The sequence below is a fragment of the Ambystoma mexicanum genome, chromosome 7q (assembly GCF_040938575.1).
Source record: "Ambystoma mexicanum isolate Mex_15411 chromosome 7q, UKY_AmexF1_1, whole genome shotgun sequence".
Classification (NCBI taxonomy): domain Eukaryota; kingdom Metazoa; phylum Chordata; class Amphibia; order Caudata; family Ambystomatidae; genus Ambystoma; species Ambystoma mexicanum.
The window spans coordinates 934,057,238-934,077,276 of NC_090941.1; positions in this window are offsets into that span (position 1 = coordinate 934,057,238).

Below are 20,039 nucleotides of genomic sequence, written 5' to 3' on the forward strand. Positions count from 1 at the left end.
GGTATTTGGTGGACTGGAAGGGGTATGGCCCAGAAGACCGCTCGTGGGAGCATGCATGTAATATTCATGCTCCTCGGCTCCTCTGCCAATTTCATCTGTTACACCCTGCTAAACCATGGCCTGCTGGAGGGAGGGGGAGTACTGTCAGGACTGGGGCAATTGGCAGTGTTTTGGGGGTTCTGGGGGGGGTTAAGGGGGCCCTATGGTGTCCAAACAGCTTGTCCAGGCGTGTTCTCCTTCCATTTTGCAGGAAAAAGGAAGGAGAACAGCCCGGAAACTACATTGCCCAGCAGGCCGTGCGCTTCACGGGCCTGCTGGGAGGAAAAGAACCACACGCGCGCTACTGCGCATGCACGAGCCGTGCCCAGAAAGCACCGCTCGCAATCCTGACCACTGGCAAGAGAGGACGTGTGTATCTCGAGCTCCTGCAGGCACGGCTACGCGGGGCACCGCCCGCCAGCTCAACCCCCGGCCCCGCGTACATGAAAAGCTAAGTACACGTCTTTTTCCTAGAACAGCTGTTTATCCCGTCAGAGGGAAACGCGCTACGCGCTGTGGGATTAATGTGTAGAACAAAGAAGCACGAAAAGATGAGTTAAACTATTTGCATGCAGAGCATGAATACTAACCCAGAGTTGGAGTTAGCTTGGCGGTGAAGCAACCGCACCTGTAACAATCTTTAACCCTTTAGGGAACATTCATTAGGAATGACATTCGCACGCAGGTGCACTGACTTTGTTTTGCTATTTTCAGTCTGTTGTTTGATCGGATTGGTGAGACGTATCACGCCCATCAACACGAAAAGGCCGAAGGACCTAGGACTCCCACAGAACCCAGAGTGTTTTAGCACCTCGTGTGCATGTTATTGTTTGCTACTCTTGCATAGAGTGAGGTGGGGAACTTGTGATCTGCATATTGGTGGGGAGTTACCACGATATGATGTGATGTTGGGAGGGTTTGCTTTCATGAGGAAATGAGGGTTAAGTTCATGTTTGAGGAGGCAGTTTGAAAACCAAAGCAGCACTAGAGAATACCAAACCAAAGGTGTATATTGGTTAGAGGCTCCAATACAAAGGCCTTCCATAGGAGGAATTCTGAGAGAGTGATGGTTGTATGAGAGTGTGTGAGGGCGGAGCCACTGCAAACAACGATCAGCAAGAAGGGCACTGGAGTCGAGGAGCATGTTTCCCTAAACCCCCTTGCCCTTCCATTGTGATTCCCTAAACCTCTTTCCGGTTATCCTGAACTCCCTCTACCCATCCACTCAACGAACCCTAACCCTCTTTCCCCAGAGGGTTGCGGTGGCCTGCGGTTTCCATTTCCCAGGTGCCAAGACCCAATGGGGAGGGAGGAGTTTGTGCTGCCTCTGCGTCTGTCAAGAGGAGTGAGGATCTGACAGCGGTGGACCAAGGTGCAATTAGCACCTTGGTCCATGCCGGTAAAATACCGGCACCGCCTTGGTGGAAAGGGGAATTACCGCCCTATTCCAAGGTTGGTGGGGCGGTAATTCCCCCTTCCCCCATTGTCCTTCCCCAATCCCAATTTTTCCCCATAGGGCATAATGGGAATGTGGAAGGTGCTTATTATGGCACCGCAAATTGCGGTACCGTAATTAGCTCCCTGGTCCCTTTGCGGGTTGGTTTTTAACACCTGCAAAAAGCAGGCGTTAAATTCCCAAACCCGCAAAGGGACCTCGTAGTAAGGCGGTAAGGGTTTACCGGTAAAATATCGGTACCGGTAAACCCTTACCACCTACCGTGTAATGAGGCCCTAAGTCTTTGACCATTTGGGGAGCTAAAGGGTTGATAGGCATGCAAGATGGGTTGGCACTGTGATGGATGGGTGCTATTTCAATAGGAGAGGTTAAGGAGAAATAGTCGAAAGTAGAAGTGGTAGGGGAGGGGTGGTGGACAGAAGAAACTCTATAAAGGGAAAACCAGGAGGATTGGGAGAATTTCACATATTTTCGAGATCTTCCAGGAAATGTAGTGAGCAACGCCATTTGCAGAACGGGAGGAGGTGATGGATACTGGGTTGGGAAGTGTTAGCAAAGAATGGAGAGTAGATGAATGGTTGCAGGGGTGGTTGCATATGGAGGAGTTTAGGTTTGTGAAGAAGGAGGATTTAGAAGTATCCTATCCAGTGCAGAGGTTAAGGCAGCAAGAGAATATTTGTAGGGTAGAAGTAGTGTATGTTTCTGTAATTTCCGCAAGCATCACAGCTCACAGAGCGTGGTTGTTTTGACTATCTGAATTTCAGAGGTTATTTAAGGCTGAGAATGGGAAGGTGTGAATGTGTGAGCATAATAGTGTTAGTAAAATGGTGTCATAAGTGCATCGTGAAAGTCAGAGAAAGCATGGTCAATGGAAAAGGCATGAATAGGCAAAAGAGGCAGGTGAGAGAGAGTTCCTTACATCTTCAAGGTAAGGGGCAAGAGAGTTTTCCTGGAATTGCCCCTTAGTCATTAATATCTACTTTTAAGAATTAATTCTGAATAAAGCTACATGTATTGTTGCGCAAGGTACAATCCTTTTCAACTACTGAATATAATCTTCTCCAGTTTACCAAGAATGATAGGAATGATTCTCTGCAAATACCAAGTAGAATTTGGTAAGGCTGCTAAAAGACAACACAAAACACACCAACACACACAAATGAATACATTAATTTTCTGTAACTGCTAACTATTACACTGAATATAATCTCATCCTACCTGACAAGGAGTAGAAGACATTTTCATTTGTTCATTTGTGTAGTTTTATTCGGCTATAGAACCATATAAACACACAGATGCATAATTAATTGATCCATAAAATCAAAGTTCACAATCCATAACAATTCGTTGGTAATCAACTCATAAAAAGACAATAAGACCAATGTCAATAAAAACAAGATACAATTAATCATCATCACTACGTCTATTGTCAAACTCTTTGATTTACATAATTACAACTGCAGCTGTACATAGATTCAAGCAATATTTTCATCATGGTTGATCCAGGTTGATTTATTTTCCATTGCAGACCGTCTCAACCAAGCCTGATGTACTCAGAGACAAGATACACAAAAGAGGGATCTGTTTGTTAGCAGTAGTATAAGGTTTCCATAGCAGATCTAACACCATAGGCCCTAAGCAATCTCCTAAATACTGTGGGCTTAATATTTTCAATTCTGGGAATAAAAACATTAAATTGACAACTGTTTTGTTTTCTAGTCTGCACATTGGGAATGTTCCTACATTTGCTACGTCCCATGTCCTTGTAAATATAACTAACCTAAGTGTACCCATCATATAGTTCATGTATGAGGCTTGTGCATATGAAGGCAAAATGACATTGAGGTTGTTTTCTTAAAAAAATCCTTTTTAATTAACAGATAGTTAGGTCCTAGTCATAAACATTGCACGCTGCCTTCATCTTCCTTGTAGAATACAGTGGCAAAGCTTTCTTAAATCTATTGGAGGCTGTTGTTTCCATCAGTGCCGGGCTGTCCACATGGTAGGCCCATCTAGATTAAGGAAAATATTTGTCAGATGCTTAAGCCAAGGTAGATTCTTCCCTCCTGACAAGTCAATTGGTTCTAGGGCCTCACCATAACCCTCGAGTCCAGGGGTAGACCATAGTCTAATCCAATGAAAAGTTGATAAGAGGCCTGATCGTCAATAGGACATAGGTCATTTTCGGAATGTGTCCTTGCATTAGGTGAACAGTGCAGGAGCATCAAGAGTGTCTTAAAAAATGTATTTTCCACCACCAAAAGTTTTAGAGCTTTTATTTACTCCCAAATGGCAGGTACACATAGGGCTGATGGAATAGCATGGCTTGGTACAACTCCAATGCTGTTGAGATTGCACCCCCACCATGCCGGCGATGGAACCCTCTTGCTGCGCCGCTATATTTTCCGAGGCTGATGCATGCTTTTTCCACATGAGCAGTCCAATGACAGATCTCTTGCAGTCTAAATCCCTAGGTAGATGTAGAAACTTACTTGTTTAAATCTACAGTTATCAACTGTACCTTTCTAGATGACCTGGGCCTAAAAGCCATCGGGCCTCATTTCGAGTAAGGAGGTAGCCATGCCGCTCTTAGCGGGACCCGGTACAACCCCATTCCGATTTGAGCCCCCAAAGGGCTCAATAGGAATGGGGACGATGCTACCAAAGGGCTCGTTAATGACGGGCCCGTTGTTAGCATCCTAGTCTGCTTGCGGGTCCCACGAGCAGACCTCGTAATGAGGCGGTAGGGGGTTAACGGCGCCGGCAGCTCTACCGGTGCTGTTAACCTCCTACCGCCTGGATCGTAATGAGTCCCGATCGTCTTTGTCTTCCCTGAATTTTAGTTGAGGCCTGCATCCTCACATTTACTCAAAAGAATTACGATATTAGATCTATGTCCCATCATAGAGGTGGATAAAAGGACTGCATCATCTGCGTAGATTATTGCAGGCAGGCAATCCTTTCCCATTTTTGGTGGATCAGAACACTTAGATAGTAATTCTGTAATAACCTCATCTATAAATATACAAACATGTAAAGGGGCAAGGACACATCCTTGCCTCAAGCCTTTGGTAACATTAAATGAGTCAGTAACTTCCCCATCTCTTCTATGGTGGACAATTTTCTTATAGGGTCTGGATGGCCTCAATCGAGTATGAATGTGTGTATTGTTAAGGAGTCGCTATAGTTGTTCACAGCGTAGAGAGTCAAGAACAGTCTAAAGGTCTACAAAGACTGCATATAGTTTCATTTTTTTTTAATACAATGTATTTTTGTACTACAAGGAACAAACGAAAACCCTGATCAATAGTACAAATTGTAAGTGATTAATTAATTCATGATCGCCTGCCCGGTCTCGTAAAGGCACCAAATAACTTTAGCAATTATTGTCCCTGTGCTATCCAGCAAAGAGATGGGACGATAGTTAGCTGGCTGGTCATTCGCTCCTTTTTTGGAAATAGGAGAAATAACTGCCTTGCACGAAGAAGCTGGAACTACTCTGGTATTAATCACTGCAGTAGAAAGGTGCCACAACACTGGAGCCCAAATAGTTGGTTCATCCTTAAAAAGTTCCATGGTTAATTTATCATGACCTGATGTCTTCCCTGCTTTTTGGCTTTCTAGCACCTGATACGCTTCCTTTAATTCAAGATGGAACTCAACCTCTCCTTTTAGATTTTCATTTTGCAGATGGGCCCTCATATTAACTCCAGCAGAACTAACTATTGGGACGTTTCCATAGAGATTAGCAACATATGTGTGCCAGATAGCAGCTCCAATGCAACAATATAATGTTGTGTCACCATTGACCTCATTGCCATCTATGAAACTCCAGTATGTTAAACTGCCACCCTTCTCATACGCGACCAAACGATCTTCAGAAGTATCTCCTTTTTCCCCATTATTAACAATTTGAAATAGCTTGCTTGGCTGCACTTCACTCTGCATCAAACCAAGCATCCCTTTTAAGGGCATGTTTTTTAACCATTGTACTTTGACAGGTAACAAATAGCTGGATGCAATCCACCAATAATACATAATCCATAATCAATAATAACATCCTCCGCATTACACTCAGGTTGGTCTTTAACATGACGAGTATGGCACACCCTCAGCTCCATACCATAAATGATACGGACTGTATTAATGGCTTGTTTATGGGATTTTTTGTGCAGATCAGACACAAGTTGCTGGATTCCGGCATTCCCGATTCCAGTCCTGCTTTTCCGAAAGACCCTCCAGTTCCCTTATGGGTTCGAATTTGAGGTTACAGGCTCCCCCAAGCCCAAGCCCACAAGTTCTTGGATTTTATGGAAAATGATTAAAGGGCTCATGGAGTTTGGTCTGTTATAAACATTGGATATAAAATACAAGTGACCATCATTTGTTTTAGCTAGTAAATGTTGGAGGTCTGGCAAGCCAGTTAAACACTCTTCATTGCGCCACTTCATTGTTACATCCACCCAATTTGTTGACCCCCCCACTGGGTCTACAAAATAGACCCATCTGTGCTGGTATGAAAAAGGTCTGGTAGGTTTGGAGGGCAAGAGAATCAAAAGCCCACATGTCTTGGATTAAAATGTGTTCAAAGCCTTGCATTAAGTCGCAGCTACTGGTATCCACTAGGTGTTTAGCCAGGACAGCGATATTCCATGAGACTAGCTTAGAGCGATGACATTATGGCATCTGACAAATCGTCCTTGGCTGTCAGTCCACCCCTTCAAGTCCCTCATCCTCTGCATAGTGTTTTTGTTGCTCATTTCCACATATCTGGGTTGATGCAATCCCGAGAAACATGATATCTGGGCCCATACCTCTTCTACTCTCTTGGCCCCAGGTCTGCTGGTCCACAGCATGAATTAGTACTGGGGCAATGCTCTCAAGATTATGCAAGAACCTCTGGGTGGATAACAACAGTAATCAATGGCTAGGAGCCCCTAAACTAGAACTTTAGAACATAATTATATATATATTTGCATACAATCATCTTTGCAATTAGGCATTTCTATTCAAATACACTTTACTGTATCCTATATTTGTCCATCAAACAATGTTCATCATTGGAATAGACTTAGCTGGCGCCTTCACCCCAGTTATTTTTGGTGGATGATTAGTTGTTTGGTGGTTAATTGTATCAATAAGAAGCAGCCCAGGGTGGCGGGTCTCCTTGTCTCTGGGCCTGCGCAGGTGTTTTAACATTGTTAGACAAGCCCACACCCAGTCCCACCCGATCTGCTGGAGTTTTACATGTTACCAGATTGTTCCTACCAGGGAACCCGGTACAGTGACTATCCCATTTATAGTGGTAGAGATACTATTGCAATGGGGCTACAAACTCCAATTCTGCAATCTTCTCTAACAGCATGGAGATGATGTCTTATAGCGCCTTTAGTTCGCCCCATAAACCTGGATGTTAATTATCTATTTGACATGAACATATATGTGGTAGGGGTGGCACTACCGTGTCAGCTCTCATATCCACTGTTTGCAATAAGGGTTTGGGCTTTGTTAACTTATGCTTAGCCCTCTTTGTTAAATTCTTTCAGGTAGTCACCCACCCCTTTTTAATACTGAGTCCACATCAACATTGTTGCCTAAGAGTGAAAACGTGTTGTCCAATGGAATTGTGGGGCTGAAAGTAATCAGATCTTCCTGTGAAGCCACATTTATCTTTTCAGTGGCAATACCAGTGTTTCCATTTTCCCTATCTAGGGACTCCTGCAAGATACCACCCTAGCTAAATTGCCACTACCGCATTCGGGATGTCATTCTATAATGTTAAATGCTATGGGGCCATCAGCACCCGCCAGGGAGGATAACATTTTTACCAGCATCCTGGCCAACTCTTTTCTCCACTTCATGAGCCTGTAAAGGGTCCTTAGGTTTAACGTTCCTTCTGTATTGCTCAGAAAGGTTGGTAACTTTCAGCGAGCAAGAAACAGGGTTAATTTGGGGAACATTAATAAAGTCCAAATTACCACCCTCTACCACCCAATTAGAACCCACATTCTTAGATATTATCCCATTGTTCGAGGATGAACCAGAACTTAAGTTTGTTCCCGGTCTTCCAAAAACCCCTTTTATTCAGATATTAACACATTCACCTCTGAAAGAGGTTATAACCTTTTATAGCATTTTCGCTAGGGGAGATGGGACCACTGGCCTTTCTCTTGGACATGATGGTCTAAACAAGGGCGTACTTCCCCATTTGCAATGCTACCTTCGTCCCTCACCCGCCCTCACCTGTCCACCTGTCAACAGAGGCATGCCTGAGGGAGTAATTCAGATCAGTAAAACAGGGCAAACATACAAAACAACCACTATAAGAAAACAGTAGCCAGAACAATAAAATGATAGGTTGATAAGATAAACAAATAGCTGGAGCAAGTAGGGAACAGGGTAGTGGGAGCAAGGCACGCATGACCTGTTTCCACCCCCCCCCCCTTTCTCCCTGCAAACAGTATTGCTAACACAAGCACCTACTGCTGCAGCCTCAACTCCATCCACACCACTCCAACAAGTCTGCCCCCAAACAATGCGAGCCTTGAGACGTGGGCTTGTAGAAGAAATGTCCAAGTCAAACGAGTACAAAGCAGGTGAGTTCCAAAAGGAAAGACTGCACATAAATGAAACATAATACAGAGCCACGAGCTGTAACCGTTGTAAGATCCAATAGCTTTTAGGATTGTTGTTACTGTTAGAGAGCAAACTTAGCCCTCGTTAGAATTTACTGTTGTTGCTGGTGTCACAAAATGAATCCACCTCAGAGACTTTCCTTTTTTCTGTCTGCAATATAATCTCTGGGGGGGGGAGAAATACTTTCACGCCACCTGAGAAATTAATTCTGCCCGATGGCGAGTGCTGGCAAGGGATACTAGGAGAATTGTTGGGGGGATAGTCTGGACCCTGTATGACTCAGAAGGGACCAGGCCCCAGTCGCAGTGACAGAGGGACGTTAGCACAGGAGAGGAAAGGAAGAAGAGAAAAGGAAGGTTTGAGGAGTTTCTGGAAACTTAAGAAGATCCAGCTCAAGTCTGAGGGGGCAGGGAGGCTGTTCCAGAGGGAGGACCCTGCCGAATGAAGGGATATACCTCCCACTCTCTGCTTGGAGAAACATTTGACTAGAAGAGGGTTTGAGCCAGATGACCGAAGAACTCTGGCATGGAGGTATTTAGGGAGGGAAAGCTGGATGTGGAGACGTCCCGGGCCCCAGACAGCCTTATGGATGGAGCAAAGGGTCTTGAATTTGATCCTTGTGGTCACTGGGAGCCATTGGAGAGATTTTAGGACTGGAGAGATGTAGTCCCTGGGCTAGAGGGCAAGGATAGGTATCCCAGTCCATTTCTGAATGAGTTGTAGAGAGCAAAGGTTAGAGTTAGCTAGACTAAGAAAGAAGTTGTTGCAGTAGTCCAGCCTAGAGAGAAGCAGGGCTCTGGAGACAGTGAGATTCTGGGAATAGGTGAGACAAGGGAAAATACCTCTAAGTAGGTGCAGCTGGAAATAGGTCTTTCTGCAAAGGTCCGTGATTTGCAGAGAGAAGAAGAGAGTGGAGTTGAAGATGACCCCAAGGTTTATTGCCTCACAAGAGGGTGAGGGCAGAGGGGCAAGGGAGGCCAGGTAGAGTGAGAGGGGAAAAGCTGGAGCAGGGGTCCCAATGAGAAGGATCTCAGTCTTACTAGCAATAACGTAGAGATCATTAGAGGTGCACCATGCCTGAATAGCGGATAGACAGGGATGAGCAACGAGGAGGAGGCCGAGGGTAGCCTGAAAGAGAGCTGCATGTCATTCACATGACACTGAATGTTCGAGGAAAAGGAAGAGATCTGGGGAGTAAGAGGGGCCAGGTAGACATTGAAAACCCAGGGGGAGAAGTTAGAGCCGTGAGGAACACCACATGTGGAGAGTGAGGTGGTGGAGAGGAGGGACCCAAATTGAACCAGGCAAGGTCAGTCCGTGAGGAAAGAGGACAGCCATGCCAGAGCCTGATCCATGATGCCCATGTTATCATAGAGACAAGTGATCAGGATGTTGTGGTTCATCACGTAAAAAGCAGTGGATAGGTCGAGGAGATTGAGAACAGCAGGAGAGCTAAAGTCAAGGTTAAACAGCAGATCTTCACGGGTGTATGGGAGAGCAGTTTCCATGCCTCTGTCTGCTTTGAATCCCAGACTGATGGTTGTGGATACAACCAACAGTTTCGGTGTGGATGGTTAGCTGGGAGATAGCCAACTTCTCCAGCAGTTTGCCCAGCAAAGGAGTGATATAGATCGAGTGATAGTTTGCAAAATGGAGGGGTCGACAGAGGCTTTTTTAGAAAGGGGTGCACAAGGGAGTTCTTGAAAGGAGACGGAAAAACTCCAGTGGTGAAAGAGTGATTGCAGTGATGGCCAAGGCTGGAGAAAGAGAATAAATGTTGTACTTAATGTTTCTGGGAGACCGGGGGTCACCTGTTTGGATGATGCTTTCATAAACCAGATTTGTCTGGAGACATCATCAGGTGTGACAGGAGAGAAGGAGGTGAGACGGAGAGGGGGGCGGCCAAGCAGGGCATGAGAGGGGTATAGGGTTAGAGGGGAGAAGAGGCAGAGAGTGCAAACAAGATGTCCTAGGTTTTAGTGTTGAAATGAGAGGCCAGGGCCGTGCAGAGGGCCTGGGTACATGCGGAAGAAACTCCAGTAGGATTGTTTGTAGTCGGTGGCAGGCCAGTTTGTCAGAGGGTGCACCCGAAGCGCCCCATTTCCGTTCTGCTGCTCTGCACTTGCATTTCGGATTATCCAGAGCGGAGTCATACCAAGAGTTGCACTTTTTGACAGGCTTTATGCGAAACCTCATGACAGGGGCAAGGATGTCCAGAGTGTTAGAGATAGGAAAGTGGAGGTTAGAAAGGGCTGTGTCAGGATAGGAGTCAGCCATAGGAGTAGGTGATGGAGATAAAGTGGAGGCAAAGGTGGCCACTGACACTCACTTCATCAGTTGAATGACCGTGAAGGAAGGTGGCAGTGCTGATGGGCCTTTGCTAAGAGGAAGGAAGCGTCAAGTGAAAAGAAAGAAAAGAGTAGTCAGACCAAGAAAGAGGAGTAGTGAGAGGATTTGAGAGGGGGATGTTCAAAGAGATGAGAGCATCCAAGGTTTGCCCTGAAGAGTGAGTCAGACAAGAGGTGGAATGGAAAGGGACAGAGAGTCGCACAGTTTGGTGGATGTTGAGATCTCCAAGGAGGAGAAGCTGGGAAGCAGAGGAAAGGAGAGAATAAGTGAGGTCAGCCAATCCAGAGAGGAGGAGGATAACCTGACCAGGGGGCCTTTAGATGCTGACCAAGGTCAGAGAGAAGCCAGGAGAGATAGAGGGCCTACAAACCAGACATTCTAAGGAGGAGTAGGTTTGATTGGGGAGGATGGAGGCAGGAATCCCCCAGTAAAGACCAGGGCCACTCCACCTCTGGTCCTGTTGGGCCTGGGCTTGTAAAAAATCTTGAAGCCCTCAGGGTGGAGTGCGACAAACCCTGTGACAGAGCTGGCCTTAAAACATGTCTCTGTAAGAGTGAGTACATCTAGGTCGAGGAGTTCAAGGAGGTGGCAGATGTCAGCGGAGTGTTTGACAGCAGAGAGAGAGTTGAGAGTAGCAATGTGGACCGGGTTGCCACTTTTGAAAGACTTCCGTGGAGGGGTGTACCCATCAGAAGTAGCAGAGGATCCTGAGAGGTAAAGGGAGGAGGAGGCAGAGGAGCCAAAGAGGTATTGGATGCTGAGGGTGGCAAGGAAGTCAGGATAGAGGCAGCTGGCAAGAGGGCTAGAGAGATGGAAGCTGACAGAGGAGCCAGAATGGTATTTGGAGTAGGTGGAGGAGGAGCAAGAGAAGTGGTATCAGGAATAGCAGGAGAAGGAAGGAAGTTGATTAGGGGATGGAGGCGTCTATCAAATAGTAGGAGGTTGGGCTGAGGCCCCCGGACCAGGATGGCACCATTTAGATGAACATTAATGATGACTCTGGAGGACTGGAAGGAGGCCAAAAGGGCCTCCAATCTGGTGTCACAATTAATGGGTGAAGACAAACAAGGAGAGAGAAGAACAACCATATGAAGGTTCCACAGGTCGGGTGAAGGCACATCAAAGAGGATGTCTCCCCCCAACAAGGGGGAGGGGAGATATTCTGATACAAAATCTCCATTTAGAGGGGGAGAGTTAATTCTGATAAAGTGTCTACCAATTCAAGGGGGAGAGTTTATTCTGATACAAAGTCTCCTACAACAAGGGGGTGAGTTTATTCTGCTACACAGTCTCCCAGTCAAGGGGGAGAGTGTCTTCTGTTACAAAGTCTCCCCCATCGAGGGCGAGAGTGTTGTTAGGGAGAATTCTCAGAAATGTGCTAATTCCCTACACCTTAGAGACCCCCAGCAACTTTGCTGGATTTTAGGACTTGATCTTTTTTTAACGTGGAGAGAGTGAGACCCTTTTCCCACTCTCTCATGTATTTTAATGTGATTTCATACACTGTGTTTCTTTTTGGTTATGGAGTCTAACCAACTCCATAGGCATCATCTTTTACAACTGTGTCACAATGCAAGTTCAGTGCAGTGACACAGGGAAGTCTTCCAGATTTCCCAAGGTTTAAATACCTTCTCTGGGATCAACTACTGTTTCCCCGAACAGTGGAGTGAAATTGACTTCACTTAGTCCTGAAAAGTTCTAGACCAAGCACACCTTATCTTACAATAGAGTGCTGGAGGGGTTACTCAGTATCCCATATGTCTAGTTACTAATGTCGGATTTATATGTTACCCTTTCCTCTCAAAATGACTGGTGGCATGGTTTTGCAATGAACTACCATGAATTACCCCGACCGCGAACTGTTTGCAGCTCTGGTAACGTTAAATTGCGGGAGCCATGTTTTTCTAAATGACGCTGAGCCTACTTTGTTAAAATGGTCCCCGGTCTTCTTTTTTCGCCATTTCTTTGTGGAAAGGTCATTTTCGAGTTTCTCTCTGCGCGCCAAACCAGGTTTGGTCTCTTTGCTCATTTGTCTTAGGCTGGCTTCAGGAATGTGTCTGGGGTATGTACGAAGTGCGGGAGGTGCCCCAAACTCCCTGTGCTTAGTCTCCTAGGAGACCCAAATGCACTCTGTGACTATTGGCTGGCTGACAGTCCGGCAAGGACAACCACCCTGCTGGGTGAGTGGCAGCTAGGCTGGAATGAATGGGAGAGAACTGAATAAAAGGTAAGTCTCTTGGCTTGGAAGGCAGAGTTGACCACTGGATGAAGGAACCAAAGAAGAGCTTGAAGAGGACGGCTGATGCAACTCCTGGAGCGTTGGTTTGCCCGGTAAAGCTCTGCTGCAGGTCCGAATCGCCAAGTTCGAATCGACAGAGAAGCCCTGCATGGATGACTTCTCCCTTTGAGTTGGTAGGACCAATCAACTCTGAATTAAGCCACCTGGACACCCATCTCTGAGCTGGTTGCATTTCCTTAGAGTGCTGCAGGAAACCGTAGAGTCAGGGAGAGGGACACCAGATTGTGTGCATTGCTTGTGAGCTGACTGAAAGCTTTTGGAAGATCCTCCAGACGCCCACGAAGCAGGACTGACCAAGCCTGACCCCCCCTCAGTTGAGTGAGGGACCTCAGATGTAAAGAAAGTCCATCTTGACAGCCAGGAGCCGCGCTTATTGCTATTTGCTGTACCGCAAGGAACTGAAACGTGAAACAGCCACTGAAAGTAATGTTTGCTGGTTACCAGCTTTGACCGTGCCAATACAGTGCAGGAGTCCCCCGATGTCCTCCCTCTTGTCCCCACGTCTGAGGCCCATGAACAGCGAGATCTGCAGAGCTGTACAGGAACAGAAGTCTTCAGCTGCATCTTTTTCTTCTTTACTAAGGTACTGTAAAACTAGCCTAAGAGAACGTACCTCTTACTGTGGAAGTGCTTGTAACCTCTGCAACTCAAAAGTCTAATCAGCTTGTGGCCCTACATTTGGTTCTTCTTTTTTATCAAAGACTCCTAAGAACGTGTGCAAAGACTTTTACATTTACTTACCTGAAGTGCTGCATCCTATACAAAGACGTTTGCCCATTGACTTTGGCTCAGCCTATTGAATTGAATTACTCTTCTCTTGCTATCTGAAGGGATGTGCCCTGCTTATACAAATTTGTAATTCTTGTGTTCTAATAACCTTTGCCTTTTACAAACTATTGAGAGTATTCTGCATGCCAACAGTAAGGTATTAATGTCCCCAGCACCCTTGCTACTGAAGTCACCTATGGGTGTAGGTTGTGTCTGTGGGCCGTCCCAAAAGGGCCTTGTCTGATTCAGAAACTCGGAGTGTACTGTAATTAAGTATATTTGTGTGTTACCATTCTATTGCCCCCTTCTGAAGAAGGATTTATAACTGACTGATAAATACATTATTAATTGTTTATGCAAGAAACCTTGAGTGTAAGAGTTTATTTGAATACCTGTAACTCTGAATCTTTGTGTAACTCCACTACAGCTCACATTTCCCGTCTTGAGATAAGCCTGGCTGCTCAACACGCTACCAAAACTGTGTAGTACAAGCTTATACCAAAGGTTGGGTTGCCTATACCTGTAGTCTTAGCTGTTTGTAGTGTTCCCAGAGGGTACTGCATTCAAACTTTGCCTTAACACTGGTGGCAGGCGGTGAGGATATATTGTAGAGTTGTTACATTTAGAGTTTACTTTACCTTTGTTCAAATAGTAACCTTCACAAGGCTAATCTCCACTAGAAAAGTAACATGCCGGATATGGATAACTTCAGACAGGAAGCCCTGATCATTTTGACAGTAGAGCAACTGAAATAAATGTGTAAAGTCAGGCCTCTCCCTGTTAAAAGAAAGACAAATTAACTTATTGCAATATTGTTAGAAAATGTAGAAAATGAAAGTCTGGGTAGTAGGTCTGTCACCCCTACTATACCAGAAAATGTTGAAAATGATGAGGATGATAATGATTCAGAGTCTAACTCTAATATTGTTGAAGAGTCAGAAGAGTTAGAGGAGTATCAGGAAGAGAGCCCCTCGTTACCTCAACAAGCTCTTAGGCCTCAAACTTTAGCCACAGGGACCCTACTAGGTCCAGTACTGAGTCCAGAATGTGTCTCTCTTGAAAAAATGAGACTTGAGTTAGAGTTTAAAAGATTAAAAATCCAAGCTGAAGCCAAACATCAAGATCTCAAACTAAGGAAAATGGAAATGTAACATGCTCTTGAAATGAAGAAATTGTCTCTTGAAAATGTTTTTATCCCAGAGTCTTCTAGGTCTTCCAGTCCTACGAGACCTTGCATGTCTAAGGAGGCTTTGAGTATGTATGAGGTGAAACTTGATATTTTGGATTAGTTGGGTGCTTTTGAATATAACTATGGTATTCCAGGTTTCACAGGGAATCAGTTGATGCCTTGGCTTCTGTCTAGGCTCCCCCAGGTTGCAACTTATCCTGTAATGGAGGTGGGGGAACTTGAAAGATTGGAGTATGAAAATGTGAAGCTAGCTTTCATAGCTAGATTTGGGAAAACTCCTTCCCAGTACCGTAAGAGGTTTAGGACCCTCAAAAAGACTGATGGTACCCCTTGGGCTAGCTGGGTGTGTGAATGTTTGAAAAACATAGATGGTTGGGTTTAGGATTACAGAGTGAACTCTTTTTGAAGGAATGAGAAATCTGTTTTTGTTAGAATCTATTGTTGATGCCTGCTCTCCTGAGCTGAGACAGCACTTGGCTGACTCTAAAGAGATTGATCCCAAGAAGCTAGCAAAAGGCTGTTGACTTGTGGGTTGCCAACAGGGCTACTTAGAAGGATGCTGGGGCCACTCATAAAAAGGATGAGGGGAAGCAGCACAAAAAAGATGACAAGGAGAATTCAAAAACCTCCAATCCAAAAGAGGGCCACAAACAGAAAAAGGGTAAGCCACATGGGAAACCAGGTCAGTCTAGTGAAACCTATGGTGCGAAACCAGAGGGAGGTCAGCAGAAGCCCCCATTTGTCAAAACATTTGGAAAATGTTATGCTTGTGGGTCTACTGACCATGTGAAAGGGGATCTCAGATGCAAAGGTAAATCTTCAGGGGCCCACACTGCCTCCTTAGCCTTCATCCCTGAGGGAGAAGTACATATGGCAAGTGGAAACTTTCAACTATTGGCTGAAGGCCCCATTGGAGTCTCTGCAAGTTTTTCTTTAGTGTCCCTGGGTCTGTGCGAACAGCAGAATATAGATGTGTATAACTCTATACCAGAAAACACAAAAGAATAATACAAGGACATTGTACTTTTAAATGGTCAGGAGACCCCTGTCATTAGGGATACTGGGGCCAGCATCACAGTGGTGGATGAATACTTATTCAAACCTGAGGATGTTGGTAAGGCACCCAAAGGTCCCACTAAGCTTGTTGGAGGCCCTATCCAGATGGTTCCAAAACTGTGTAGTACATGCTTATACCAAAGGTTGGGTTGTCTATACCTGAAGTGTCCACAGAGGGAACTGCATTCCAACTTTGACTAACAAGTGTATTCTGCAACATAGTCTCCCCCATTAAGGAGATAGTTTATTCTGTTACAGATTCTCCTCTTCATGAGGTAGATTTTATTCTGACAAAGTGTCTCCTCTTCAAGGGGGAGAGCATATTCTCATAAAGTGTCTCCCCCTTCAAGGGGGAGGTTTCATTCTGCTAGAGGTTACCTTTCAAGGGGGAGAGTCATCTGATATAGACTCTCCCCCATCAACAGAGAGGATTCATTCTGCTACAGAGTCTCCAGCTTCAAGGGGAAGAGTTGTATTCTGAAACCGAGTCTACCCCATCATGAGGGGCAGTTTATTCTGCTACAGAGTCTCCCATTCAAGGGGCAGAGTGTATTATCCTATAGTGTCTACCCCATCAAGGGTGAGAGTGTATTCTGAAACCGAGTCTACCCCATCATGAGGGGCAGTTTATTCTGCTACAGAGTCTCCCATTCAAGGGGCAGAGTGTATTATCCTATAGTGTCTACCCCATCAAGGGTGAGAGTGTATTCTGAGACAGAATCTTCCCTATAAAGGAGTGAGTTTATTCTGCTACATAGTCTCCCATTCAAGGGGGAGAGTGTATTTTGCTACAGAGTCTACTCCTCAATGGGGGGAGTTTATTCTGCTACAGAGTCTCCCACATCAAGGGGGGGGGAGTTCATTCGGTTACATATTCTCCTCTTCAAAAGGCAGAGTTTATTCTGATACAGTGTCCCCTCTTCAAGTGGGAGAGCGTATTATGATACAGAGCCTCCCCTTTATGATATGATATGATAGGTTATTTATAACATGCTTAATACCCAGAGGTTTATAAGCGTGGACCCAGGGATCGAACCTGTGTTGGTCCGTGTCGTCTTGTTTCCAAGTCGAGCACGCTGCCGCTGAGCTATCCTCCTGGGAAGACTCCTTTGAAGGGGAACGTTTATTTAGCTATGGAGTCTCCCCTACATTGCAGATAGTTTATTCTACTACAGAGTCTTCCATTCAAGGGAGAAAGTTTATTCTGCTACAGAGTCCCCCCCCCCATAAAGGGGGAGAGTTTAGTCTGCCACAGAGTCTCACCTTCAAGGGGAGAATATATTCTGATACAGAGTTTCCCCCTTCAACTGGGAGAGTTTATTCTGATACAGAGTCTCCCCCTTTAAGAGGGAGAGTTTATTCTGATACAGTGTCTCCTCTTCAAAGGGCAGAGTTTATTGTGCGACACAGTCTCGCGTTCAAGTAGGAGAGTTTATTTTGATATAGAGTCTCACCCTTCAAGAGGGAGAGTTTATTTGGATACAGAATCTACCCCATCAAGGGAGAGAGTTTATCCTGCTACAGAGTCTCCCCTTAAAGGGTAGAGCCAAGCCTGGTACAGAGTTTTCCTCTTCAAGGGGATAGTTTATTCTGATATAGAGTCTTCACCATCAAGGGGGAGAGTTTATTCTGATACAGAATCTCCCCCCTAAATGGGGAGATTTTATTTTGCTACTGATTCTCCTCTTCAAGGGGAGGCGTTTATTATGATATATAATCTCCCCCATCAAGGGGAGAGATTATTCTGCTACAGAGTCCCTCCTTTAAGGGAATAAACAAGTATGGTACAGTCTCCCACTTCAAGGATGTGAGTTTATTCTGATACAGAATCTATCCCATCAAGGGAGAGAGTTTATTCTGCTACAGAGTCTCCCCTTAAAGGGTAGAGCCGAGCCTGGTAAAGAGTTTTCCTCTTCAAGGGGATAGTTTATTCTGATACAGAGTCTTCACCATCAAGGGGGAGAGATTATTCTGCTACAGAGTCTCTCCTTAAAGGGGCACAGTTGATTCTGATACAGAGTTTCCCCCCTTCAATGGGGAGAGTATATTCTGATACAGAGTATCCCCCTTTAAGGGACAGAGTCTCCCATTCAAGGGGGAGAGTTTATTCTGCTACAGAGTCTCCCCTCATAGGGTAGAGTTGAGTCTGTTACAGAGTCTCCCACTTCAAGGGGGAGAGTATATTCTGACGTAGTGTCTCCCCCATAAAGTGAGAGAGTTTATTCTGCTACAGAGTCTCTCCTTAAAGGGGTAAAGTTGAGTCTGATACAAAGTTTCCCCCCTTTAATGGGGAGAGTTTATTCTGATACAGAGTATCCCCCTTTAAGGGGCAGAGTTTATTCTGATACAGTGTCTCCTCTTCATAGGGGAGACTGTATTCTGAAATAGGGTCTCCCCATCAAGAGGGAGAGTTTATTCTGAGACACAGTCTCCCCTTCAAGTAGGAGAGTTTATTCTGATATAGAGTCTCCCGCTTCAATTGGGAGAATGTATTCTGCTACAGAGTCTCCCCGAAATGGGTAGAGTAGCCTGGGACAGAGTTTCCCACTTCAAGGGGGGGATGGCATTCTGATACAGAGTCTCCCCCTTGAAGGGGAGACTTTATTCTGATACAGACTCTCTCCTATAAAGTGGGATTGTTTATTCTTTCACAGGGTCTCTCCTTAAAAGGTAGAGTTGATACTGATACAGAGTCTCCCCCTTCAAAGGGGAGAGTTTATTATGCTACAGAGTCTCCCCCATCAAGAGGGAGACTTTATTCTACTACAGAATCTCCCCCATCAAGGGGAGTGAGTTTATTCTGTTACAGTGTCTTCCCTTTCAAGGGGGATCATTTATTCTGCCACACAGTCTCTCTTTAAAGGGTAGAGTTGAGTCTGTTACAGTCTCCCAATTCAAGGGGGAGAGTGTATTTTGATACAGAGTCTCCCCCATCAAGGGGAGAGTTAACTCTGATACAGAGTCTCCCACTTGAAGGTGAGGGCTTTTTCTGATATAGACTCTCCCCTATCAAGTGGCAGAGTTTATTCTGTTACAGTGTTTCTCCTTACGGGGTAGAGTTTATTCTGATACAGTCTCTCCCTAAAGGGTAGAGTTTATTCTGATACAACGTCTTCACCATCAATGGGGAGAACTTATTCTGACACAGAGTCTCCCCCTTGAAAGGGAGACTTTATTCTTATACAAAATCTCCCCTATCAAGGGGGAGAGTGTATTCTTCTATGGAATCTCCCCCATCAAATATTCTGTTACAGAGTCTCTCCCTTGAAGGTAAGAATTTATTCTGATACAGACTCTCCCCTATCAAGGGGGAGATTGTATCAAGGGGGAGCATTTATTCTGCTACAGAGTCTCCCCCTTGAAGGGGAGACTTTATTCTGATACAGACTCACCCCTATCAAGGGGAGGGAGAGTTTATTATGCTACAGAATCTCCCCCATCGAGGGGGGACTTTATTATGATAGTCTCCCCATTGAAGGGGAGACTGTATTCTGATAGACACTCTCCCCTATCAAGAGGGAGAGTTTATTCTGATATAGAGTCTCACCCGTCAAGTGGGAGAGTTTATTCGGATACAGAATCTACCCCATCAAGGGGGAGAGTTTATTCTGTTACAGAGTCTCCCCTTTCAAGGGGGAGAGTTTATTCTGATACTAGTTCTCCTCTTCAAGGGGAAGAGTTTATTCTGATAAATAATCTCCCCCATCAAGGAGGAGTGAATATTCTGCTACTGAGTCTCCACGTTAAGGGTTGATTCGAGTATGGTACAGTCTCCCACTTCAAGGAGGTGAGTTTATTCTGATACAGAGTCTCCCCCATCAAGGGAAGAGTTTATTCTGATAAGAGTCTCACCCTTGAAGGTGAGACTTTATTCTGAGACAAATTCTCCTCTTCAAGAGGCAGCATTTATTCTTATACAGTGTCCCCGCTTCAAGTGGGAGACATAGCCTCCCCTTTCAAGGGGGAGAGCTTATTTAGCCATGGAGTCTCCCCTACAAGTGGGAGAGTGTATTCTACTACAGAGTCTCCCATTCAAGAGGAAGAGTTTATTCTGTTACAGAGTCTCCCCTTAAAGGCTAGAGTTGAGTCTGTTACAGAGCCTCCCACTTCAAGGGGGAGAGTATATTCTGACATAGTGTCTCCCCCATAAAGTGACAGAGTTTATTCTGCTACAGCGTCTCTCCTTAAAGGTGTAGAGTTGATTCTGATACAAAGTTTCCCCCTTTAATGGGGAGAGTTTAGTCTGA